The sequence below is a fragment of the Camelus ferus genome, chromosome 26 (assembly GCF_009834535.1).
Source record: "Camelus ferus isolate YT-003-E chromosome 26, BCGSAC_Cfer_1.0, whole genome shotgun sequence".
Taxonomy (NCBI): Eukaryota; Metazoa; Chordata; class Mammalia; order Artiodactyla; family Camelidae; genus Camelus; species Camelus ferus.
The window spans coordinates 12,183,473-12,208,091 of NC_045721.1; the positions used below are offsets into that span (position 1 = coordinate 12,183,473).

At 34.0% G+C, this 24,619-nt stretch overlaps 1 pseudogene; it reads left to right on the top strand.

The window, feature by feature from the left end:
* LOC102514144 overlaps positions 1-24,619 on the top strand; it is a 302,117-nt pseudogene that overhangs the window by 202,144 nt on the left and 75,354 nt on the right.

Below are 24,619 nucleotides of genomic sequence, written 5' to 3' on the forward strand. Positions count from 1 at the left end.
CTTAGTGATTGTAATTGAATGTGCCTTCTATTTCCTCCTGAGATCCAAACTCATATACAACATGTATAATGAGCTGTGTGACTTTAACTGTGGACTTTTCCCCCCAGATACATTTATTTAAATTGTTTTTTTAGAGATTCACTTTGCCAAAGAGCTCTAGATATAATGAATGGAAGAGTGAAGATGGTGGTTCTCATTTGGCTCCTGGAAAAATATTCATTTGCCTGCCAACTCCCAACCTCCTTTGAAACTTCTTGAAGCATATCCAAGGAAAAAATAAATACATGTTTTGAATGATATGATGGTTTGAGGTTATCAGAGTCTAGATTTTACAGTAATATGAGCTGTTCTAATACTTTTTTTTTCTTTTTTTGGTCTATGTGAAACTGTTTAACTTAAATCCTGTGCTAGAATGGAAGTTACCATCCCTGGTTCCTCTGTGCCTTAATGCCCTTAGAATTACATGGGAAAATTTATAGATCCTAGTCTATAAATTGTTGTCTTCACAAAACACGATGATGCATGCAAAACAGTCAGGACAGTGCTTGGCTCTTAATAAATAATCATTAAAAAGGAGCTGCTGTTATTTCATACATTCACCTGCACTCTGCAGCCAAGAACACAGTTGTATTAATTTTATTCCCCATCCAGTTCAATCCTCAAACACCCAGGAAATTTTTCTGTAAGTGTAGGAGGTAGTAAAGCAATGAGTTCCCTAATACGACTTTTCAGCTACTGTCTTAAACAGTCCTCTTCACCTATTCATCCAGCACCTTAAAAGCCCCTCATTACAGGTCTTATACTACTGGAGAGTATGGGTTGCAGTATAACCATCAAACTCTCACAAAGCTTAGTTTATGATTATACCACATTTCCCTTTAACTTCCTTCAGTGTTTTCTCATTAGGGTCCTTCATATGAGTCAACTTAATTTTCCTTCTCGTTTACATCCTGAGATAACATCATCATTCAAATTGAAATTTACAGCAACATATTTAATTTAAATTTCAGTAACTAACACTAGTAAATATTTCCATAAAGAGAAACTATTTCAAATACCTTCTTTTACCCATATTCATATTATATCCTCATTTTTCTCTCTTCTTTCAAAGAGAAAATTTAATAGGGAAATCCATTATCACAAAATAAAAAATGATTTAAAATTTGGCACTATGTATCACTGAGTTTGAACTGCAGGACCTGTTCACAAACTATTGAGTTCTCAGATGATAAAGATATTTGAAACAACAAGGGACCTATGTCAAACAGCCACAGGAAAGGTGGTTGCTCTGAAAGACTTCAATAAAATCCATTAATTAAAATCTGCTCTCAGGCCTCCTCAGCAGTTTGGCGGTTGACAAAAGCACTTCAAAACAGTTTGAAGAGATTATGTGTTTCGTGTTAGGGAGCAATTGAAAAGTCAGTAATACCTCAGTCATTTGAGATAGAAATGGTACAATCTAAACTGGCCTGTAGGAGAGTAGATAAAATAATCTGAAGGATACACATTATAATGTTCTTTTTTCAGTCAGCCTGATAAAGGCTAGCCTATAGTGACAGTTATAAAGCAGGTCTGATCAGTGGTGGATTTAGTCTAGTTTTTTTCTATCACTGGACTTAGGATAGAAGTGTACGGAAACTACTTCCAAACTGGAATAAAATTATATAGACATTCTTACTACATTAAAACGAAGATAAAATAACCACAGTTACCCAGCATTGTTGGGAAGTTCAGTTAAAGAAATTGCTTAACTGAAGTTTAACTCAGTGGTGGGCTAAACAGAAAAAAGAGACTTATAGATTATTGGCTTATTTTCGTATTTTGCATATCATTACAAATGGTTATTTTGAAGTAACTTCAATTTACCATGTAAAACTACAGGTCTCAAATTCTTTCAGGATTGCACAGTTGAGTAAGGTATTCCAGCACTGGTTGAATGTCCTATTGTATTTTATAATGATATTTTCCAGTTTCCTTAATTTTTAACTAATAATGTTGGGAAAAGCCATTGTGCCATTAGGATAAAACTCAATAGAGAAAATTGGTTGAACTTGAGCCCTTCTGTAAGAAACATTTAATAGACAAAGAGTTAAACTTAACTAAATTTGTTATTAATATTTTGTTTTGAATTACTAGAAATACAATAGAATAAGATGTTGTGATTTTTCTTGTTTTCTTTGAGTTTTGGCAGAAGGCAGAATAGATGAAATTATTAAAATAGTGCCAGATTATCTACACAAGACATACTTAGAGAATGAGAAATCAGTTATGAGACACTTATACTCAAAATCCTTCCCCAGGTTGTATAATAGAAATACTTTATTAGAAAGCTGAAGAAGTTAATAGTGAGGATCTCTTTGCAAAGGGCTGTCAGGGTGCTATTCATTAATCCCTTGTTTTCCAAAATGGCAACTTCAATAACACAGACATCTCTGTCTTATTCTCCCTGAACCTATAGCCCTGTATCCTGGAATCACATACCACTGATTATTGCCATAAGGGGAAATAGTATTTCTTCCTAGTTATTTAAGTTTTCTCTTAAGTGTTTTTTTTTAAATTCTATCATTGTCTTTATATCTCTTACAAAGCCTCATATTTATTCACAAGTATTATATTTGAAGCTTATTTTATTAAAAATACCATTTTTGCTCAATTGTAATCAAGTTTTGTTGTAAAACATTCCAAACATGCACAAAAGAAGACAGAAAAACATAACTTCTATGTTCCCACTGCACATAAGTCAAAATCATAAAGATGTTTTTCCTTCTCTGAATTGTTTTAAAGAAAATTGCAGATATGCCATCTCTAAAAATATGAACATTTTCATGCAAAAAATGCTATTATTATATCAAAGAAAATTAGCAAGATCTATAATAAATGATACCATTTAGTACGCAAATTTTCAAATTTCTTCAGTAATCTAAAAAACACCATTTTATCATTTGTTGTGTGAATCCAAGTCTAAACAAGATCTATCATTTATATTAGAGTTAAGATTTTTATTATCCTTTATTCTAAATAGTTAGTGCTTCCAATTTTGTTTTTCTAATTCATGTTTTTTACTTGTTGAAGAAACCAGACCATTTGACCTATGGAACGTCCCACAGTCTGGAACTATTTGCTTCCTAGTGGAGCCATTTATTGTATTCGCTTTTTTTCTCTGTCCTTTAATCTTCAGATTAGTTACACAAGTTTTATTAGAGCCAGTTCAATTTTTTTTTTTTTTTTTTTTTTTTTTTGGTCAAGAACACTGAGTAGGAAGGAGGTGCTGTTTACTCCATATGTCTTATCAGAAGGTCCTTAATTTCTGATAGTAGCATTCTTAGCAGTGCTGAGATTGATCAGTGGCTTCATAGGGTGAAATCCTTGTTCCTTCATCATAAAATTTTCCATTAACCTGTCTTCTGATGGTTTCATCTGTTGCTACAAATTTGCCTAAATCCATTATTCTTAGTGGAGTGCTGGAGCTCATAAGAGCCAATTATCTACATTTTTTGCAACTCCATGTTCAAAGACTCCATTTTAGTAGCTTGAAATTAACTGTGATAGAAGGAGTCACACCACAAAAATTAGCAAATCCTACAAATTAGAACTTTTCTTTTTAGAGGGCCAGTATACCAGCGCATCATTATTTCATGGAATAAAAATCATGTTTATAATTCTGCCATTGATTCCACATTCATCAGCCAGATTTATTCTGTAAAGAATGTTTTCTAATGATGGCTTTTAGGCAACTCTGAAAAATAATGCTTTATTATAGTTCCCTCAGTGTAGATACTTCATTGCCTTTCAGAACTATACCTAGTTTGGAAAAACTTTGTTTCTCTATCTGTACCTCAACCTGCTTCTCTATTTTGAAAATCTGTCTTTCTCTCCATCTCTCAGGATTAATGTAACATATTCACAATCATAATTTTGTATGGGCTTATTCATGGCATCATGTGAGAATTAAATCACACTTTCTTTTTGATCTCTGCACTGTTCTTGCCTTCTGTGTACTGAATTTTCTTTGTGTCATTTCTTTTTACTTCTTGCTCTTGAATTCATCCTGTTTCAGTTGTTTCAGTGGTGACCTTCATATTTTTAACAACTAATTTTAAAAGTATACTTTTATCTATATTTCTTTTTTCAATACTTATACTCAAAATATTTAACACTGGTGTGCATGGGCATAGAACAGTCAGGATTGATATTTGATATCTGGCATAAATCAGTAGAGCCTATCTATTCTATTTCAAATAAACTTAAGGTACTTTTCTTCACCAGGTAAACTTCTTAACATGTCTTTACTTTGTTTATTTCTTTCACATTCTCTTATAACAGGAATGTCTATGATTTTGCAGTGGTTTTTATTTTAAATTATTACTTAACAAGCTAATGGACTACAACACACTTTTTAATCAGTGTTCTATGCCTTGTGTCATCTTCTTGAATTTGTCTTTGTTTTCCTTATTCAAGATTGTCTTGGCACTTTTATTAGTGTATTAAAATTTTGAAATTGGCTTGGTGATTACCATAAAATAAGCCAGGATTTGATTAGGATTGTAATACATTTATAATAAATTTTAGAAGCATTCCCAACTTGTCAATATTGAGTCTTCCATTTCATAAATATGCACAGCTACCTCCTCTTCTTTCTCTTTTTGAGGAAAAAAGACTTAGATCTTTAATAATTTATCTCAATTGTGTTTTATAGTTTTCTGGGTAGAAGTCTTGTACATCTATCATTAAATCAATTCCAAAGTATTTTATGATGATTTTACTATTGTAAAAGGTATTTAAAATGTATCTTTTTAAATGATTTGGTGCTGAGCTATACATATGCATATATGCACACATACACATATACATAAATATCACTGCTAATGTTCTAGTTCATTCTACTATATATCTGTGGATCGTTTCAGATTTTTCTATTTGCATAACATTGGCTGCAAATAATGGCAATTTTTTTTCCCGTTCAATCTTCTACCATTTTTTTCTTACCTTAACTGCAGTGTAATGTTTATAGTAGAAATTATAGCAGATATTATTCTCTGTTCTTGATCTCAGGGAGAAAACTTTTAGTATTTGATCATTAGGTATGATATTTCTTATAGGTTTAGTGTAGAAATTCTTTCAGATTGAGTTTTGCTTCAGTTTCTAGTTTTCTGAAAGGCTGTTTTTTTTTTCCCTGCGTAATAGGAGAATTTTGTATCTTAACCTTCTCTGCATCTATTTGTGATCATTATAAGATCTCCTGTTTATTCTGTTACTATGAGGAATTACCTTGTTTGAGTTTCTAGTGACAAAAGTACATGCTATGGAATGGCATATCCTACCATAGTTCTGTATTTTTCTTTGTCTGTTTTCTGTTAACAATTATTTGCTGACTGTATCCTGTGAGCCAGTGTGAGAGGCACTCAGAAACGCATAGTTGGGGTTGGTTGATGGGCCTCTTGAGTGTTCAGTGAAGTGGTTTTAAAATTCCTGAGAATAACTCTATGACAGAATCTTTCTGGTATCCAGGTGGTCTAACTACTATTTTTTTTTCTAGTGGGAAACATAAAAAGTATCCTAGGTTTCTATAAAAATGCATTATCTTCCCTTCTGAACTTAAAAGTAAGTTCACTTCAGTTGTCAACTTTAATATTAAAAGAGGGCACTCTGCTTATCAAAATGGAAAAGTCGTATCGCTTTTAAATAAATAACTGTCTGTCACAGCTATCTTGCTTCAATCTGATTAAATTCTATTCTCTGAGGATCAAAGACTAATATTCCATTTTAAAAGTCAGAGATTTTATCTTGCAGCATGACTGAAAATCAAGTCCTTTAAGCAACTTCTGTTCAAACATTTCAGAAAGTATACTTGTTTAGAGTAATTTCTGAATCCTAGCAATGAATTTAGAAGTTATACTTTTAATAGCATAAATAAGAGGTCACAATATTAGAAACTAATAATTTTGAATTATATTATCTCTAGAATATAATACTAATTAGTAAGATAGAATCTTGCACTTATTTTTCTGTTCAATTTATTATTTACAAATATTGTCTTAGTGACCTTAAGCACTTTTTAAAAAAATAAATAGCAATATATACTCCTTGGGTAAAGAATTTTCTCCTGTATTCTGGAAAACCCTTGAAACTTAGAAAGCCATGTAAGTTGACCCTTAAACATGTGGATCAGGAGGTTAGGAGTTAACATTTACCCTAAATGTTAAATGCTTTCTACCCATTTTCCTAATTTTTGCTCCTATTTTTGTCTTCCACACTTTTTTCCACCTTTTGTGGCTTTAACTGAGCATTTCATGTAATTTGATTTTTCTCCTATTTTAGCATATAATTTATACTTAAAAAAAAAGTTTTGCAATGATTGTCCTAGAGTTTGCAATATACTTTTATAACTAATAAAAGTCCATTTTCAAATAATACTGTATTACTTCGCAGGTAGTACACGTAGCTCATATAACAAAGTATTCCTCCTTCCCCCATCTCACTCTCTATCACTGTTGTTGTCATTTCATTCATACATAAGCTATAATCATTACATAGATTGTTGCTATTATTATTTTGAACAAGCTTATCATTTAAGAATAAGAAATAAAAGTTTTTATTTTACTCTCGCTTATCTCTTCTCTAATGCTCTCCCTTTATATAGATCTGAGTTTCTGACCTATATCATTTTCCCTCTCTTGGAGAAACTTTTACTATTTCTTGGAAGGCAGGTCTATCTGTTTGAAGAACAAATTTCCTCATCATTTGTCTTAGAAAGCCTTTATTTCTCCATCACTTTTGCAGGATAACTTTCTCAGACAAAAAGTGAGGAAATTTGTTCTTGAAATGTTATTTTTATTCATTTCTTTACCTATTCTTATGAAAAAATGTGCTACAGCTTACACTGATATGACCTAAGTCATGGCTATGCCATGCCTTCAATTGAAATGACCAGTTACAGTGTTAAAGAACCACATGTGAAAAAATGTTATTATTTAGTAACACTCAAAAAATGTTTAAATGAAAAGTCGTATTTCACATCTTGCTTCATCTGATATGCCAGATGTTCTTGTGTTCCCCCAGGGCTAATTCACCTTCGACAAATGAACATCTGATTCCAGAGCATCAGCAGGTTAAAAAATCATACAAAACTAGAATTTGTGGTGGATTATATGGATTCCATGGAATTTTAAAACTCTTCCAAATGATGGCAGCATCTCTGGGACAAATATAAATACTCCCCAAGCAATAACATTGAAGAAAATACAAGAAATTTTTTTGTTTTACAGTGAAATTTTAAAAGCATCACTAATATTATAAATATATTGAAAACATAAAGGAAAGCAATGCAGTGCTTCATACCATGAATACCCAATTAATGTTAATTATGATTAACTTTCTAACAATTCAGGTAAATAAGGCAGCTGTGTACTGGGGTAGTCATGAAATATTTTATAATTTCTAATGTCTACTTTTTTTTTTCACTTTCCACTTTCAACAGTTTCCTTTAGTTTTGTAAATCATAATTATTTACTGGAGAACCAAAATTTACCCAGGATTACACAACAATTAGTCACAAAATTAATTGAAATTCAGGATGTGCTTTCAGTAATTCATCTTTTACAGAATATGACAGAGTAGAGTTAATTAGCAGTGATTAAAAGAATGGTGTTTACCTTTACTATTACATTAATGTTTTAGAGTTAGGACTTAAATGTCAATGTGTCATGGAAGACAATTACCAACCCAACTCCAGTTGACTAAGAAAATGTCTACACATAGTTTGCTGGACCTTAATATTTGCATAAAAAGACATATTTTAACCTAAACATGTTAGGAAAAGATTAAGTATGAGAAGATATTCTGAGGGATGAAAATGCTTATAGCGTCCAAGTATTTCCCTTCTCCAGCCAGTAGGAAACAAACCGCTGCTCTTTTAGTTGTCTCCATGTTGAAAAACTGAAGTTGGCATTTTTGGGGGAGATATTAAAAATGAAATCTTTGCCCAACTCAGAAAACCTCTCCAGTAAGGTAGCAGAGAAAGAAAACAATGTTAATATTGAATAAATATTAAACCAGAAAGTGATCTGCATCATAGTCAATCAGCTAAGAGTTTACAAAAACAGAAAGACATCTCACCCTTTAATATAACCAAGCAGATACAATCCATTTGCATAGATGTTTTCAAGATAAACAATAACAAGACCTCTAATAAATGGACTTGACAGCATCATTTGTCACACATAGTTCATCCTAAATTCACCTGTTAATTGCAGTAACTATCTGTGTTGTCTAATTGGCTTTATCCAGAGGAACAACAAACTTTTCGTATCTTTGCATCAGGAAGTAATTTTGCAACTTGTAGCAAGGCACTCACCAAACTGAGTCTACTGTCCTCCCACACAAACTGGGAGATGGGGGTGCTGTCTCTCTTAATATTTACATTTTAAAGAGGTGGCTCCCAGCTCCTTGCAAAAGACATCACTAGGTCATAAAGCTGATGAAAGACCTGTCTAGTTTTCAAAAGGATTTACACATTTAAAAGGGAGAAAGTGTGCTTACACTTGCAACTTCTCTAAAGTAGATGTTCTAAGAAAATGAAAAGGAGGGAAATCTCTTATTTTCAACAGGGAGAATTCAGCTTCTTAGTTTTAATTTGTATTTATCCTTACAGTATCGAAGTTTGCAGCTTTTTGGTAGTGGCCTGGAGGTGTTAGGAATATAGAGTAGAAGACTTAAAATAAAAAAATAATGCAACTCCTTTATAACTACTTTTACCATGTTCCTCTTTGTGTAGAATATTTTCACAAGCCTAAACTCAGCCAATATCAACTGATCTAAGAAGTAAGCAGGGGGAGGGTATCACTCAGGTGGTAGAGTTCATGTTTAGCATGCATGAGTCCTGGGTTCAATCCCCAGTGCCTCCTCTAAAAATTAATAAACCTAATTACCTAACCCCCTGCCAAAATTTAAAAAAAAAAAGTAAATAATGCAACAAAAATAAATAAAATATAAAAAAAAATGAAATGTACAAAAAAAAAAAAAGAAGTAAAGAAACAATGAAGAAATAGTGAAGGAACCAAACATAGCAGTGGGCTTTAGCTGAGTCTTTCTTTTTAGAAATAGAAGAGTTAGAATCACATTTCCTTATTCCAAGTCTCCTACCATAAATTCAGTCTGAGCATGAAATTACTTGTGCTGCAGTCTGCACCCCTGCCCCACAGCATACAGCCCTCAGCACTTTTCTAGGTACAAACGGGAGTTTCCTTAAATCATTTCTGTCATAGTGATGGAGGGAAACTATGCCCTTTGTTTATTATCACGCCAAAATGAAAAGCTTTTGGGGTCCTCTATAGGCATTGCTGAAAGTGAACGTAGCGCAGAAGTTAAATTCCAGCCCTATTGAAATATACAAAGATAATGAGGTCTTGATTGCATTTCAGGCAGTTAATTATTTTTTGGATTTTTCTTAAATGGCAACCTTTTTGGGAAATTAGGACACAAATACCTAAGACTACCAATTGGAAAGGATACATGAAACAAAGCCAGCAATGGTAAACAGTATTGAAATCACTTATAAAATAGGTTGTTTAAAAATGACAGGTCTGAAAGCTTCCTCTGAAGGTAAGTGGATCTGGACTTTGCCAAATCAAATGGTAAAGAACATTTTGCCTTGTAGTTTCATGCTCTCTAATCAAGAGGTCTGAGCTCTATTCATAGCAGTTCAAAGTCTGTGATGATGCAGGAGGAGGGATGTAAACCGTGCATTTGAAAAGACCCCATATGTACTTCTGAGGCATTAGAAATCGGTCATTGCTTTGAATTACATTTGGTAGCAAAAGATGCAAAATACTAAACTTCTGAACTGCATATTCCTTCCCATTGCTGTGTATTTAAATGAAGACAGTTGAGAAACTCCTAACTTGGACCTTGCTGGAGGGAATATATGAACACAGAGGAAGTGAAGTAGGGAGGAGGATGGGAAGATGTATAGAAAGGTTAATCTGAGCTCTTTTTGATTTCCCTATTTCTTGAGAAAGAAAAAAAAAAGCATGTTCATCAGAAAACATGAAAATAGAGAGGAAGGAATTTAGAAAACTAAACTTGTCAAAATCATTTTTCCAGGTGGATATTTTGGTTGGCCTTCAGGTGAATGTTCAAATGCCAACCCCTTCCCTGCCCCATGAAAAGTCTCGAAGTAGGTTAACCTCTTTCCCAGCCACCAGCTTATCTCTTCTCTCCTAAATCCCGAGAGAACCCACTGAGTGTCAGGATAGGTGCAGAGTTTCTCATCAGAGATATTTAATGCATCAGAATGACTTTTTGTTTTCCTTCTCTGATTTCTTCCTATATTCAAAAATTGCTTGCTCTGTAACAGCTCAGTTAAATTGCACAAAATCAGTATAAATTTGTATATAACCCCACTCCATTTTTTTGCACTTTTACTTGTTGTAACTTTACAGGTCAATTAGAAGTCTGAAAATCAAGTTTTATTTCTAATGGAGCACACTTGGACCCAAGTCCTGTCATCAAGGCTTCCCATCTTGTGCTAATCTACCTTTTTACTTATTGTCAGCATATCTGTCAGTACAGTTTATGTACAAAGTGTGTATGGGTCTATGTATCAGTTGTGAATTGTGGCCGGTTCTGGGTTGCAGCTGTCTTATTCTAGGTCCCTGACTCCAACTGTCCCACTCCATTGCACCAATAAGGCTTGAAATGGTCTCTGAGAATGTGACCCACTTAGGGGTATTTCTCTTTGGTGTTTTCAGGCTCTCTGCTTGTACCTTTTGGCCTCTATCCACTCCCCTACTTCTCAGAAAACCATTACAAAGATGACATCGACATCATTACCACACAGTGTGACCAGAATTACAAGCGAAGAATGATTGAGGTGAGTCCCCTTTTGGTAATGTTGCAGGAGAGGCAGAGTGGAGGGGCAGAATTACAAATGGGAACAGCACCACAGATGAAAAATCATCAGATTATTTTTGCATATGTGGTTCCTTGTGTGGAATTTTGGGTTTTGTTTTGACTTTCAGCTCCTTCTGAAAGCAATGAAATCTTTTTTTTTCCAATCAGAGAAACTTACTGTCCTCTTATAGGTAACATGATACTAGAGCTGCTACCTTCTCTTGTCAGAGATCAGCTTAAGCTCCATGCTGTCTTTTCCATCTAAATTTCTCTCTGATGCCCTGGTTACTCCATGGAACCCCAGGTCTCTAGGAACACAGCTTGAAAACAAAAAGCAGGTCAGTCAAACATCCAGAATTTTCTGGCCCATTTTTTTTTTCTGCTCAATCTAGGTAGAGTCAAAAGTACCTTTGACCTCATAAATAATGATAATTTTTAAAGGTTAATTTGACGAAACCTGACACATGCAGGCCTGCGTGCATGCCTGAGTCATGTCTTCCTGCTGAGTTCCAGGAGCCTTTTCTATCAGTACTTCTCATTTATATTCAAAATATACGAACTTACATCCTGTTGATTATTATCTCTTAATTTCTCTCTTCTGTTCCAGGCTAGAAACATCTAAAGAACAGGGACTACATTTTATACTTGGTGCAGGATTTAGCATTTACTAAACTCTGTGCTTGGCTTGTTTCTGTTGATGGTAATGATTATAACTCTCAGATTCTGAAAAAAAAAATGTTTGGAAAAAATTAAGAGTTTAACTGAAGTATGTTCCTGTTCCCCTCAGCTGGACTCATGGTTAGCGGGCTTCTTCCTGACTAATCCTTGATCTCCCTTTTCTTAGAGCATTTACTTTGGAAAATTTATCATTGTATAATTTTTTCTGCCCCTTTGATCTGGAAATTATTTTAAAGGGCAGTTTTACAACCTAAGACTCTCTCAAGGACCTAGGAACCACCCCTTTGAAATGTAATTATCCTAGAAGCTAGAGCCGCATCTTCCAGCTTCTGTGCCATTAGAACCCTAACTCCCACAGAGCCCCTTGCTCTAAGTTGCAAACTATCTCTGTCATGAAAATGTGAGAGAGTCACTTTTCCTTTGGGCAAGGACAGTTAGCAAACATGAATGATCTGTCATTCTCCCCACCCATCTCTACCTTCCCTTATCTCTTGAAAACTCTCTAGCCCTTTGTTTCAGTGAAATTGCGCTCAGACTGAGTTTGGCCTCTCTGCCTTAACCTTCCTTATCTGTTTCACTTTGCCCAGTGCAAGTTTGGCTTTGGCACAGACTTCGACTTAACAGCAAAAGCAAATGTTCCTCTGCTCAAACTTAACTTGCCATAATCATACGAAACTATATCAGAGAGATGAACAGGATGTTTAGAAAATATGTTATCCTCCCCAAGGAAAACTTCTTTTGCTGTTAGTGATGGCAAACAAACAAACAAACAAAACTGGAGAAAGCAGTCTCAATAAAACTGACAAAAAGCTGAAATGAACAAGTTACACTTGTGGACTCTCTGTAAATACATTGATCAGCTTTCTGCAAAACATTGAGTCGGCTCTTTAGATGCATATATCTTTGTATGAAACTGCCTTTAGACCCCACAGTAACTTTTGCCGGCCACAAGGGTGCTCTTAAGTGCACTGGAGTTATATCTTACTGCCCATTAGTAGACTCTAAACATTATGCTCCTTTCTTCTTGGTAAAGAAAAGAATTTAAGTCATCCAGATTTAGAGGTAAGAAGAGGCTCATTTGAGCCCTTTCTGTACCTTTCCTTTCAGCTGGACTGCCTACTTCAGGCTCTGCCCTCAGGGCAGCACCAGAGCATATGCCTGACTCTCCATCCTGAATTCACCTAGAGTGAGTTAAGGAAAGCAGAATTAGCCCCAGGAAATATAAGGAAGTAAACCAGTTTCATAACATTTTAGGCTGAAAATGATCTTTGTGGTTAGAGAGTCCCATCCTTTCATTTTGGAGGTGAAGAAAATACAGACTTTCTTAGAGTCACGAAATAAGCTAATGATAGAAATGAGAGTGGAAATTAGGAATCACAGAATCCTAGTCGACTACTTTTCAGTTATTCTCTGTTTCTGGTGTTTTTCTTCTGTTTTTGGCATTTGTTCCAATGTCCTTTGTTTCTGTGTTTCCATGCTATCTTACATAGATTCCATGAATTCATCCACCCTGATTTTATGGTCTGTATGAGTCACTTCTGTATGAGTCTGTGTGATGACTGTGTATGTTATAAAAAGAAAGGTACAGAGAAATATTACATAGAAAATCATGAATGATCTTTGGTGGTGTTTCTTTCTGCAGAGTGGATATTTTTTGCACTGGCATAGAGTATTTCCTTCATGCCTATATCCCCCACCCCCAATGTTATCGCTGTTACAGATAGAAAGCTTTGACATCCAAATTCAGTGATGAATACGGTTCAAGTAAAAGGCAAAGAGCAGTATCTGAACAACAATGACTTCAATATACAACTTATAAGAAGGTGACAAAATATATTTCTATTTTTTTCATATATTTCAGCCTCCAGTGTCATTAATAAACTAATATCTTATCTTCATACTTTAATGATACTGCATTGATTCTGAAGTGTATAGGCTGTCTCTATACTCAGCTTCCATGTGAATTTAATGTCATTGTAGTTTCCTATGTTTTCTGCCTCTCCAGTCTAACTCCTGGAATCTTCAAAATATTACTCCCTTTCGAGGTTTCTGATATTCCCACAGGGCTATTCTTTGAACAGATAGAAGCTTAGGGTGGAATTGACCTTTTAGCAGATCTTTCATTTTTATGTTTGTTAGCAAGCTGTATATTTTGAGTGCTACCTTTCGAAGATTTTTAAGGCTATGCATCCATTTTGTAGTTTTCTTCCCCTACATAGAATGCCCTTCTCTACAAAGGGACAAGTGTCTCTATTTAACATTATACATTAGAAAAATCTGTATGAAATATTTAAAACATTTATAATGAGTCTCAATGGTATCGAATGTTGTGGAAGAGAGTAGTAGGACACATATTGAAAAATGTTAGAATGTGTAAGTGAAAAGAAAAAATGGGAGCACGAGAAATAGGGATAGAAACACAGGAAGGCAGAGAAATGAAGTCCATTTATTTTGTTACTTTATGTTACTCATATCATTACTTTGAGTTTTACTTTAAAATTACGTTAAATACTGATATGATTATTCTTTGCTAGTATATAAAACATAATTGATTTTAATATATTCATCATGTATTTTGTAGTTATTCTTAATTATTCATTCTAATAGTGTTTTACATTTTACAAAGGCTTATTCACATAGACAAATACCTATGAGTAAGGAGAGATTTGTTTCTTTCTTTCCAATTTGGAAATGAAATCCAATTTCCAATCATCCAATTTGGGATGAGTTTTGTCTTTTTTTAGGTTACTTTCCTCGGTTATACTTCCAGTATAGTATGGAACAGATGAGTTGAGAGTGAACATTTTCATCTTGCCCCACTTGCTTAAGAAGAAAGCACTGATCTTTCATCACTGAGTATTCTGTTATCTGTAGGTTTTTCTGCAGGTGCTCTTTGCCAGATAAGAACTCTTCCTTCTATCCCTAATTTGCTAAGTTTATTTTTCCCTCTTCGAAAATGGTTGTGAGATTTTTGTCATCTGCTCTTTTCTGCATTTATTGAGATGATCATGTGTTTTTTTCTTACATTGTTAATATGGTGAATTACACTGGTTGATTTTTTTAATATTAAGTCAACCCTGTATTCTCAGGATAAATTTGACTAGTACAGACATGGACGTTATATCACTGTCAAGGGAGCTCAAATAAAAGGCTTCTATTGTTTTATGGACTTGCGGTGAGGATGGGGGCTGGGAGAGGAGGGAGGACTAAGATTGGAAAAATAGTGGTACTGAGTCAGAAAAGAGTAAAGTGGCTTCTTCGAGGTTACTCCCTCCTCTTCCTGACAAGGAGGGCTGAAGAAGACCTCAGTAGAAGACCCAGCTAGAGAGACCTAGGAATGAAGGCACTTGAATTAGTAATGCAAATATTCTTAAAAGCATAGCCTGGCAGGGGGTCCAGAATCCTTGACTGCAACTCTTTTCAGAGACTCAGTGCACTAGCTCTGCACCAAGTCTAGTGTGGGGAAGGCACATTCCCTAGTACCTGCTAGGTAAAGACTTTGTAATTGCTTATGGTTGGCCTGAAAGATCACTCACAGGTTTTTGGGCATGAGCCAGATTCTTTAGGTAATAGTCCATATGCTTTTGAAATGTGTATGTCGATTAGGTGAAGGTGGTTGATATGTGATTCAAGTCTTTGGTATCCTTACTGAGAACCCAGAGCTCTGGAGTTTCACCTATGTATAATCACTCATGCTCAATTGACTGAGAAATTATGTTAAAATGTCCCATTTTATGAGAAATACCAGTACCATAAAAATTTCCTTATGTAAAGAAAGTCTTGACTATTGTTTATGACTGATAAATTTCTTGAATACTTCTTGGATGAAATAAAATTTTATCTTTTAGTCACACAAATAAATTTGTCAAGCAAACTATGATTTATTAATATTAGTGATGACATACTGAGCAGAATTCTCATAGTACTTTATAACCTCTTCTTCAGAAAAATGAAATATATTGAGAAGCTATATTAGCTCTTTAAAAACTTCAGACTATCAGTTTTTATATTTTCCAGTTTGGCTAAAGCAATTTCTTTCTTTTTAAAAAATAAATATCTATTTGAAATCTATTAGCTTTTTATATTGAGCTATTTAACACGTGGTATACGGACATGAAAGATTAATTATACTGCAAAATAGAAGAAAACCATGAATTATTATCTAAAAGAAAGTATAACCAAATAATAAAGATTACTTCAAATTTTGACACATTAATTTAGAAAAATAAATGGTGAAAACCATTACTACTATAAATCTTTAACTCTTAACTCAAGTAATTTCAGAATTGCTAGTTCTTTAAAATGGGAATTTTTTTCCTATATGTTTATTTCTAATTTTATTGAATTTCTTAAAGAATGGAAATGAGTTTGCTGTACCTACATAGAAATTTGCCCACATAGATACTACATGTTGTAAACTGAAAAATATAGATTCATTTTCATGGTTTATTCTTTGTTTGTGCAACCATAAACATACACTTGTGTAACAGTGCAAGTAATTATACTTTATTGCCAACAAAAATGAAATTTAAAATGCTTGTAAACAATACCACATTTTCTTTCCTTCAAAGCTGATCTTACCAACGATGCCCGGCTTTCCAGTTAGAACACGGCCTCCCTGTAAGGTTGTGAATGTGGTAAACAATTCTGTTTTTCTTACAAGAATATTGAGAATACTTAGAAGTGAGTAGGTGTTTTTCAGAGACTAAGCTTCTAGGACCATTTGTATTTGGGGGTTAATAACTATAAATCAGTCTAAGCAAAGTAAGGATATATTAGGCAGATTTTGATTCGGTCTCCTTAATCAAAAATCCTGAATTCAATAGCTCAGTTTCTAATTTAAAATTGTTCATCTGCCCTGTGCTTCAGGTTCTTTATTTCTGTCTCTCCAAGCCTTCTGTTTTCTTTGACCAAAACACTCATTTAAACTAATTTATCCAGCATTGTATGTCTCCTGAGATTTTAACCCCTTTATTCTGTTTATTTTATACATTTTGATACTTAGCTTATCTGCACTAAATCTCTCTGCTTTCTTAAATAATACACGTCTTATATTAATATTTCTCTTATTTTAAAACAAATTATCCCTAACAAAGAAGGCCATTGAATTGGTATTTTTGGAAATCTAGTAGCAGATCCCAAGATTTGCTTAAAGTGAGGAATGGTTTTTAATGTTCATTTAAAAATTAGGAATTTTGAACTAAGTTTAATAGTAAATCCTTGCTTGTTTCAGTATTAATATATTTTCTCCAAAATATTTACTTAAACTTACATTTCACACTCATCATCTTTATTCTGTGGTGGTGGGGACCACCGAGGACATCTCTGTATATTCCCAAAGTTCACAAGTATCCACGCTTGAAGAACAGATCACTGGATATGAGGAGACTTCAGCATTAATCTCTGATTTTATGTTACTTGAACTTAGAGGAAAACTTTGAAGTTTATGGGGAAAAGAAAACCTTATTTTTCTAGAATAATGTGAACTGTGGGTTTACAAAGTTTTATAGTTATATATTTTTAAAAAATTGTCTGCATTTTTTCAAGGAAATGAAAATGAGATAGATATAAAAAAGGAATTATTCACAAATGGTATTGGAGAATCGGTATTAAAGATCAGTAGAGATCAATGGAAAAAACAGAGTTTTTCTCACTCCATGGCTTTGTGTCTCTCTTTTCCAGTTTTGTTAAGCTAATAATTTCTGACATATGTTCTGAGCAATGAACAGTGTTCTGCATCCCCCAGAAGAAGACAGTCCTAGACATGTTACCAAACTGTATCTTTTTTGTGTTTTCACTTTTCGGGACATTTGCACTTTCAAGACATTCTGAGTTCACGTATAATTTTCAGGTAGAATTTTATAAGACTGAAAAAGCTTGATTTGTCTAAGAGGTATGCCAAAAGGAAAAGGTTTTTCCAATTTTATACTTTTGAATCCTTTTACAGAAGGCTTTCTTTAACTTCTCAGGTCATAATACGGATTTACATCAGCCAAAATACAGTGAAAAATAACCTTCATAACTTCTTTTCCAGTTTGTTCAAACCTGCTGCTTAGCCTTACCTTTTGTTATACCTGTAACTATTCCATTACTAAATGTGTCAGTTTCAGGGGCACCTTTCATAGTGTCCTTAACTAATTACTTCCAAGGTTCTCCACGGCATAAGTTTTCCCTTGAGTCTTGCTGCCTTCTTCCCACAGCCCAGTCCTCCTACGTCCTCCTTGGACTGTCTCATCTCATAATTCTTAAGCAACTCAGAATGTTCCCTACAATATGCTGCTTCATGCATCCTGACTGCAGCTGAATAAAAATGCTGGCAGAGTTCCAATTTATTCTCTGCTCGAGATTTTATTTAGTTGAGGAAGTTTTGCTTCATGAAGTTTTTTTTCACCCAACTCATCTTTCCTGAGAGTAATGCTGGCATACTTTTTACTTTCATGATTTTTGATAGCATTTACTCTCTTTGAAATTAATCTTGGACTTTTATTTTACCAGTTCTTATCGATTACTTAATTTAATAGAAGTTTATTTTTTATTGCTCTGTCATTTTTCTCAGCTAAATTGAGGTGTCATTGACAAATACAGTTGTGAGATACTTAAAGCATACAAAGTCAGAATTTTAAATTCAATCCCCATTTACCAAAACTAATCCTCCCTCATTCTTATTTCTTAGTAGATAAAACAGTACCTCAACCTATATAGTTGCCCTTGCTCAGGCTAAAAATATTAGGGCAATCTGAGATTTCCTTCTCTTTCAGACATATAGCTAAAAAATAAAATACCAACCTCTTACAATGGCCCTATTTATTCTCTCCTCTGCCTAAGTTTCAAGACCTCGTCTACTTAAACTAGTCCCTTGTTTGCTTACAGTTATCCTGTCCTGTGGACACACCAAGTTTATTTTTTGTCCTAGAGATTATATTTATGCTCTTTTTTTTTTTTTAGGCAAATGCTCTTCCCCAAGGTTTTTGTGTATCCCCTTGCCCCAGATTCTCATGCTCTAGTCCAGCATCCTGTTTTGTTTTCTTTATAACAGTTAGCATTTGCAGAAGTTACATTATTTATATGCAATGCTCTGTTAACTAGCATGTGAGGTCTGAGATGACAGGAACTGGATTTATCTTGCTCACCACTGTAGTGTTAAATGTCTAGAAGAATGTCTGGCAAAGATGATGAAATTGAACCAATCACATCTACCCAAGGTATAAAAATACATATATATCTGTTATACATATCTGTTCTCCAGAAATCATTTAACACAAATATATCATATTAGTATAAATTTAAATCAATAGATTAACTCTTCTACAAGACCCTCTTATTTTAAGATATTTTTCTAAATATGGCATAAAAGTACTTGAACAGAAAAGGGACACATGTGGAGACAAAATGAGGCTATTCAACAGCTCTGAAGCCACTTCATGGTCCAACAACTTTCTTGGGAGCTCATGGGCTGGTATTAGACAAAGAAATCATTTATGTTCATTTTACTCTTGAGATACTTACTGTCTTATGCCTGCTGTGATACAAGTCTGAGGAAAGCTAATTCTTCTTCACAGCTTAATAAAGTGTTTTAGTTTGCAGATACTAACACTATATATAAAATAGATAAACAACTTTTTTTCTGTATAGCACAGGGAACTATATTCCGTGTCTTGTAGTAACCATAATGAAAAATAATATGAAAACTAATATATGTATGTATATGTACTGAAACATTATGCTATACATAAGAAATTGACAAAACATTGTAAACTGACTATTCTACAATAAAAAAGAAAGAATATGGATCACTGTATTTAAAGGGTACCATTGTATAATGCTATGACTTTAGGAAAAAAGATAATAAAAAAAAGTATACAACACAGTGGTCTTGCAGAGAAAGGCAGACCGGCTTTAGTAAGTCTTTGCTGGTTCATTAGTAACATCCTCCAAATTTGACGATAAAATGAGACTGAATCTATAATTAAACTCTCTGCTACGAAAAGACAGCTTTCTTGCTTCTCTTACCACTGTAAGAATGAAAATAAAAACTTATTACTGTAAGGTAACATTACATTTGATTCTAACAATTTCTAACACATTTGTAGAAAAAGGATTAAAAAGAATAATCAAATCTACTTGCGGTAACCTTGGGCCATTCAATTAGCTGCATAATACTAACTAGACATTACTATAAATTACTGAAATGACAGAAAGATATATGGAAATCATAATTCTTGCTCTTAACAAGTTTCCTATTATGTAAATAAAACGCAACTTTCTCCCCAGGCATTCTACCAGGTCTAACTATTAACTAATTAGAATTTTATCTTCATGTATCCCCCAGATTATGGTAAATTGACAATGAGCAGAAGCTTGGGCAAAATGAAAGTAACAGGAAGAAAAAAACAGGCAAAGTACATAGAAATAAAATATTGAGCAATCGGCCCCTGGCCACCTGTAAACATGACGTGGTATTGTGGCAGACATCCTCCAGGGTGGCCTCACCTGACCCCCAACCCCTGGTATTCCTGCCTTATGTAATTGTTTTCAGTTGAATAACTTGTTTTTAATCAGTAAAAGGTGACAACATAGAGGAGATGGATTAGGTTATAAAATACTGCAATTTTTTTTCAACAGTAGACTATAATTTTCTCCCTTTTTTCTTATTGGCTTTGATAAAGTAAGCTGCCGTGTTGGAGAAGACTGGGTATCAAGAAACTAAGGACAATCTGCAACAAACAGACAGTAAGTACCCAGGGTCCTCAGCTGAATAAGCTCCGAGAACCTAAACCCTGTCACCAACCAGGTGAGCAAGCTTGGACACAGAATCATCCTCAGGTGAGCCTCAGCTGAGCCTTCAATCTCTGTCACAGTCTCATGAGACACCATTAACTACATATAGAGATACCTACCTAAGTTGTGCCTAGAGTTTTGATCCACAGAAGCTTTGAGATAACAAATGCAAGCTGTTTTAAGACACTAACTTTTGAGGTAATTTGTAATGTAGCAATAGATGAATAATACACATATTATATGCATAAAGGAATTTATTCCTACTAAAGAGGTCAGATATTATATGGCTAAACTACCAGGGACAAGTTGACTTCTAAGTCTGTGCTTCTCATCCTGTTTTTCAATGTCGTCAGTGTTCTACTGATTAGAAACAAGTTACTAAATGAAAAGGAATTATATAAGACAGAGGATGCTGGGGTGGGGGGTGGGATCCCGTGAGGCCATCTTAGAGTCTGCCTGCCAACATAGCATATGCCCATTTTTAAATACTGAGTTTTTTTTTCAGTTAACTATGAAGACTCATTTAAATGAAACAGGGATTATATTTTTTAAACATTTCCATAGTTTTCATACTATTTATTTGAGTATGCCTCAGCACTGTTCTTTTTAAGTACCATAGCTTATTTTTCTGAGCAAGTAGCTCACACTCATGAGATGAAGTTTTTGCAGGTTCTAGTAAATCAATCTATCTATCTATCTGTCTATCTATATGTTTTTTGGTTTTGATTTGACATTACATTTCCCTCTTTTTAACCTTTTATTCTTACTCGTATTGCTACTCCATTTTGTCTTGTTTTACTTCAATTATATATAAATATATTTCAGTATACTTGTGCCCCTGGGAGCCCCAACACATCCAGGAAACACCCAGTGCCCCTTCCCACACTACACTGCAGTACCTTCAGGGGGAGCACTAAGTGTTATGTTAAAAGAAAGTGAATTCGAATAGCTCAGATGTGGATTCTTGGTGCAGAATCTTCGACTGTGAACATTTCTTTAGGAGAACCAATGATTTTTTATGAGACGCAGAGATATATGATGGTTGCAGATGGGCTGCCATGTAGTGTGTGCCTACATCTGCTCGCTGTGAAGCAAACTGTCATTTTATGAGTCTATTTTATTTGTGCAAAAGATGAATGATTAAGATAGCTGGATGGCAAGAGTTTGATGTAAAATGAAGTTTAACTCTGTTGGGGGAAAAAATAAGCTGGTAGAGATTTACAGTGCCATACTTTGCTTATTTTTATAGTTTGACTTCATTATTTCAAATATATAACTACACACAAGATCACCCAAAGCGTAGAAACTGTTGTAAGGATATCCAAGATCCTGAGTAAACATGCTGCTGTCTTTTGAATTATCTAGGACATTGCTTATATTTCTAAAATCATTTTATTTTTAATGATGTATCCTTAGGGTACATGCTTTTATGATAGTAAGCTATTGAGAGATTAACTCAATTTTATGTTGTTATTATTTTAATATATATTTCATTCTGATCAAAATGATTATAAATTATCAGTATATAATAGTTTATAATCTAGTTTCAGTATTCATGTAATTATACTTAAGATGATGGATGGACCATTGTAAAATATGCTGCTCATAGAAATACATGCTTCCAAAAATATACCAAATAAGAAAGTAGGTATCCTAATAATAATAAAGTTAAAGAAGCTTAAAAAGCAATGAACAAGCATTGACAATTGTGTTGCAAAGTCCACAAAAGTTGTCAGACAGCAAGACTGAATCACAGTGATGCTTATACTTAAGTGAGAAAATGTGGGTTACATGCTAGACCAATACAAAATAAAAATGGACTGTGAAAGATTGAAGAGCAAAAGAAACAGAGACTGCAATCTAAATGTATTAGGGAATAATAATCAAAAGATGTTTGTGTAAATACTTAACATTTTGAGATTAATTAATCCAAACTAATCCTACAGCACCAGACAATGTCAGCAGTCTGTACTGTCTTTAATGTAGAGGTCGAAGTACATTAGTTAATTATTAGATACTTTAGCTTTTTAAAATATATCAAAAATATAATTTTAAGTTAGCAGAGAATTTTAAAAGATTCTCTGAAGTTAAAATGGTCCGTAAATGTATTTAATATAAGAACCTTATTTCTAGCACACCCAAATATACATAAAAATAGGACCAACAAAAGGAGTTCCAACATTTGAGTCACATTCCAGCCTGAAACTCAAATGAACATGAATATGAATATGAATAAGAGCCATGTTTAACTGTATAACTTTCAATATAAAAATTACATAATCATTATCTTTTAAGGACAATACAGATGTAGTGAATCATGTCATAACTTTAATGAGTTAGGATAACTAATTTAATCTGAAATAATCAGGTACTTTTTTATTTATAGTCAGTATACAATGTTGTGTCGATTTCTTGTGTACAGCATAATGATTCAGTCATACATATACATATATGTATTCCTTTTCATATTCTTTTTCATTGTAGATTACTACAAGATATTAAATATAGTTCCCTGTGCTATACAGTAGAAACCTGTTGTTTATTTTATATAGTTAGTGTCTGCAAATCTTGAACTCCCAATTTATCCCTCCCTGCCCCACTGGTAACCCATAGTTTGTTTTCTATGCCTGTGAGTCTGTTTCTGTTTTGTACATAAGTTCATTTGTGTCCATATTTTGTAGATCCACATATGAGTGATATCATATGGTATTTTTCTTTCTCTTTCTGGCTTGCTTCACTTAGAATGATGATCTCCAGGTCTATCCATGTTGCTGCAAATGGCATTATTTTATTCTCTTAAATGGCTAAGTAATATTCTACTGTATAAATATAAAAATAAACTTCTTTATCCAGTCATCTGTCAGTGGACATTTAGGTTGCTTCCATGTCTTGACTATTGTATATAGTGCTGATATGAACATTGGGATGCATGTATCGTTTTGAATTAGAGTTCCCTCCAGATATATGGCCAGGAGTGAGATTGCTGGATCATATGGTAAGTCTCTTTTTAGTTTTTGAGGAATCTCCATACTGTTTTCCATAATGGCTGCACCAAACTACATTCCCACCAGCGGTGTAGGAGGGTTACCTTTTCTCTTCACCCTCTCCAGCATTTACCATTTGTGGACTTTTGAATGATGGCCATTCTGAGTATTGTGAGGTGAAAAGCACAGGAAAAAATACTCAATATCGCTAATTATCAGAGGAATGCAAATCAAAACTACAATTAGGTACTATTTTGATACTTCTTTCGTGTCCATAAAGGAGATGCACTCAGACAGAATTAGGACACCATCCAGTACTCACAGAATTTGATTTCATAGGGAATGAAAGGATGTTCTATCTGTATAATAGTTAAACCATCTATTTATCTCAGTGTCATTGATGTGCATCATCAGTCACACATCAGTGTTAAAGAATGAGAGTTCCCTCTTATCATGCACATATTTTAGCTGAATTAAATTATGTTTAATCATTAACAACAAAAAACAGTCTTGTATCAAAGAGCCAAATGACAAGAGTGTAGTTACTAAGGTAAGGAAGCACTTTTGAGAAAAAAAGGATGTGACATTTGGTTTCAGGGTCTGCAGTGGGGTGGTGCCTTGAAAAGGAAAACAGGGCAACATAAAGACCAAGAGCCAAGAAGACCAAGCACTCCTACACAAGTCAAAGCTACCCTGAATACCTAATTAACCTGCTGCACCTTTTCTTAAGGTGCCCTAAAGAAATTCTTGTGTAAATACTGAATTCAACTTTTTTTTCCATCTTATATTAACCCTCAACATTGTGAATTGTGTCTGTGGGAAACACTAGTGTCTTTGCTCAAGAGCATTCTTTTAGAACCAAAATCTATCTTGATTTGGAGACAGATATCTGTCTGTCTATCTTCTATTGGTTTGTTTCTCTGGAGAATTCAGACTAATATAATGAGGAAGTAAGAGAAGCAGTGGAGAAAGATGATATAATACTTAGTCTTAAATTAGCCAATCTATATTCAAGTTTGAGGGTAAAATTTTTTCCATCTCCCTCCACCAAATCAGAAAATTTATAAGCCAAATAGCTTTCTTTACCTTTTCTACAAATACTTAGTGAATAAAGCCTGAACCCGGTTCATTTCTTCAATGTTTATGAAGTGTTGCTCATTGACTATATCAAAATTCCCATCTTGGGAATTTGATATACTGGGAGTTGATCTACTGGCCTCATCTATTCTGAATTCTGGATGTTCTTTGCTTTCTCCCTTTCTGTGTCTCAACTCTTCAATAGTTGATAG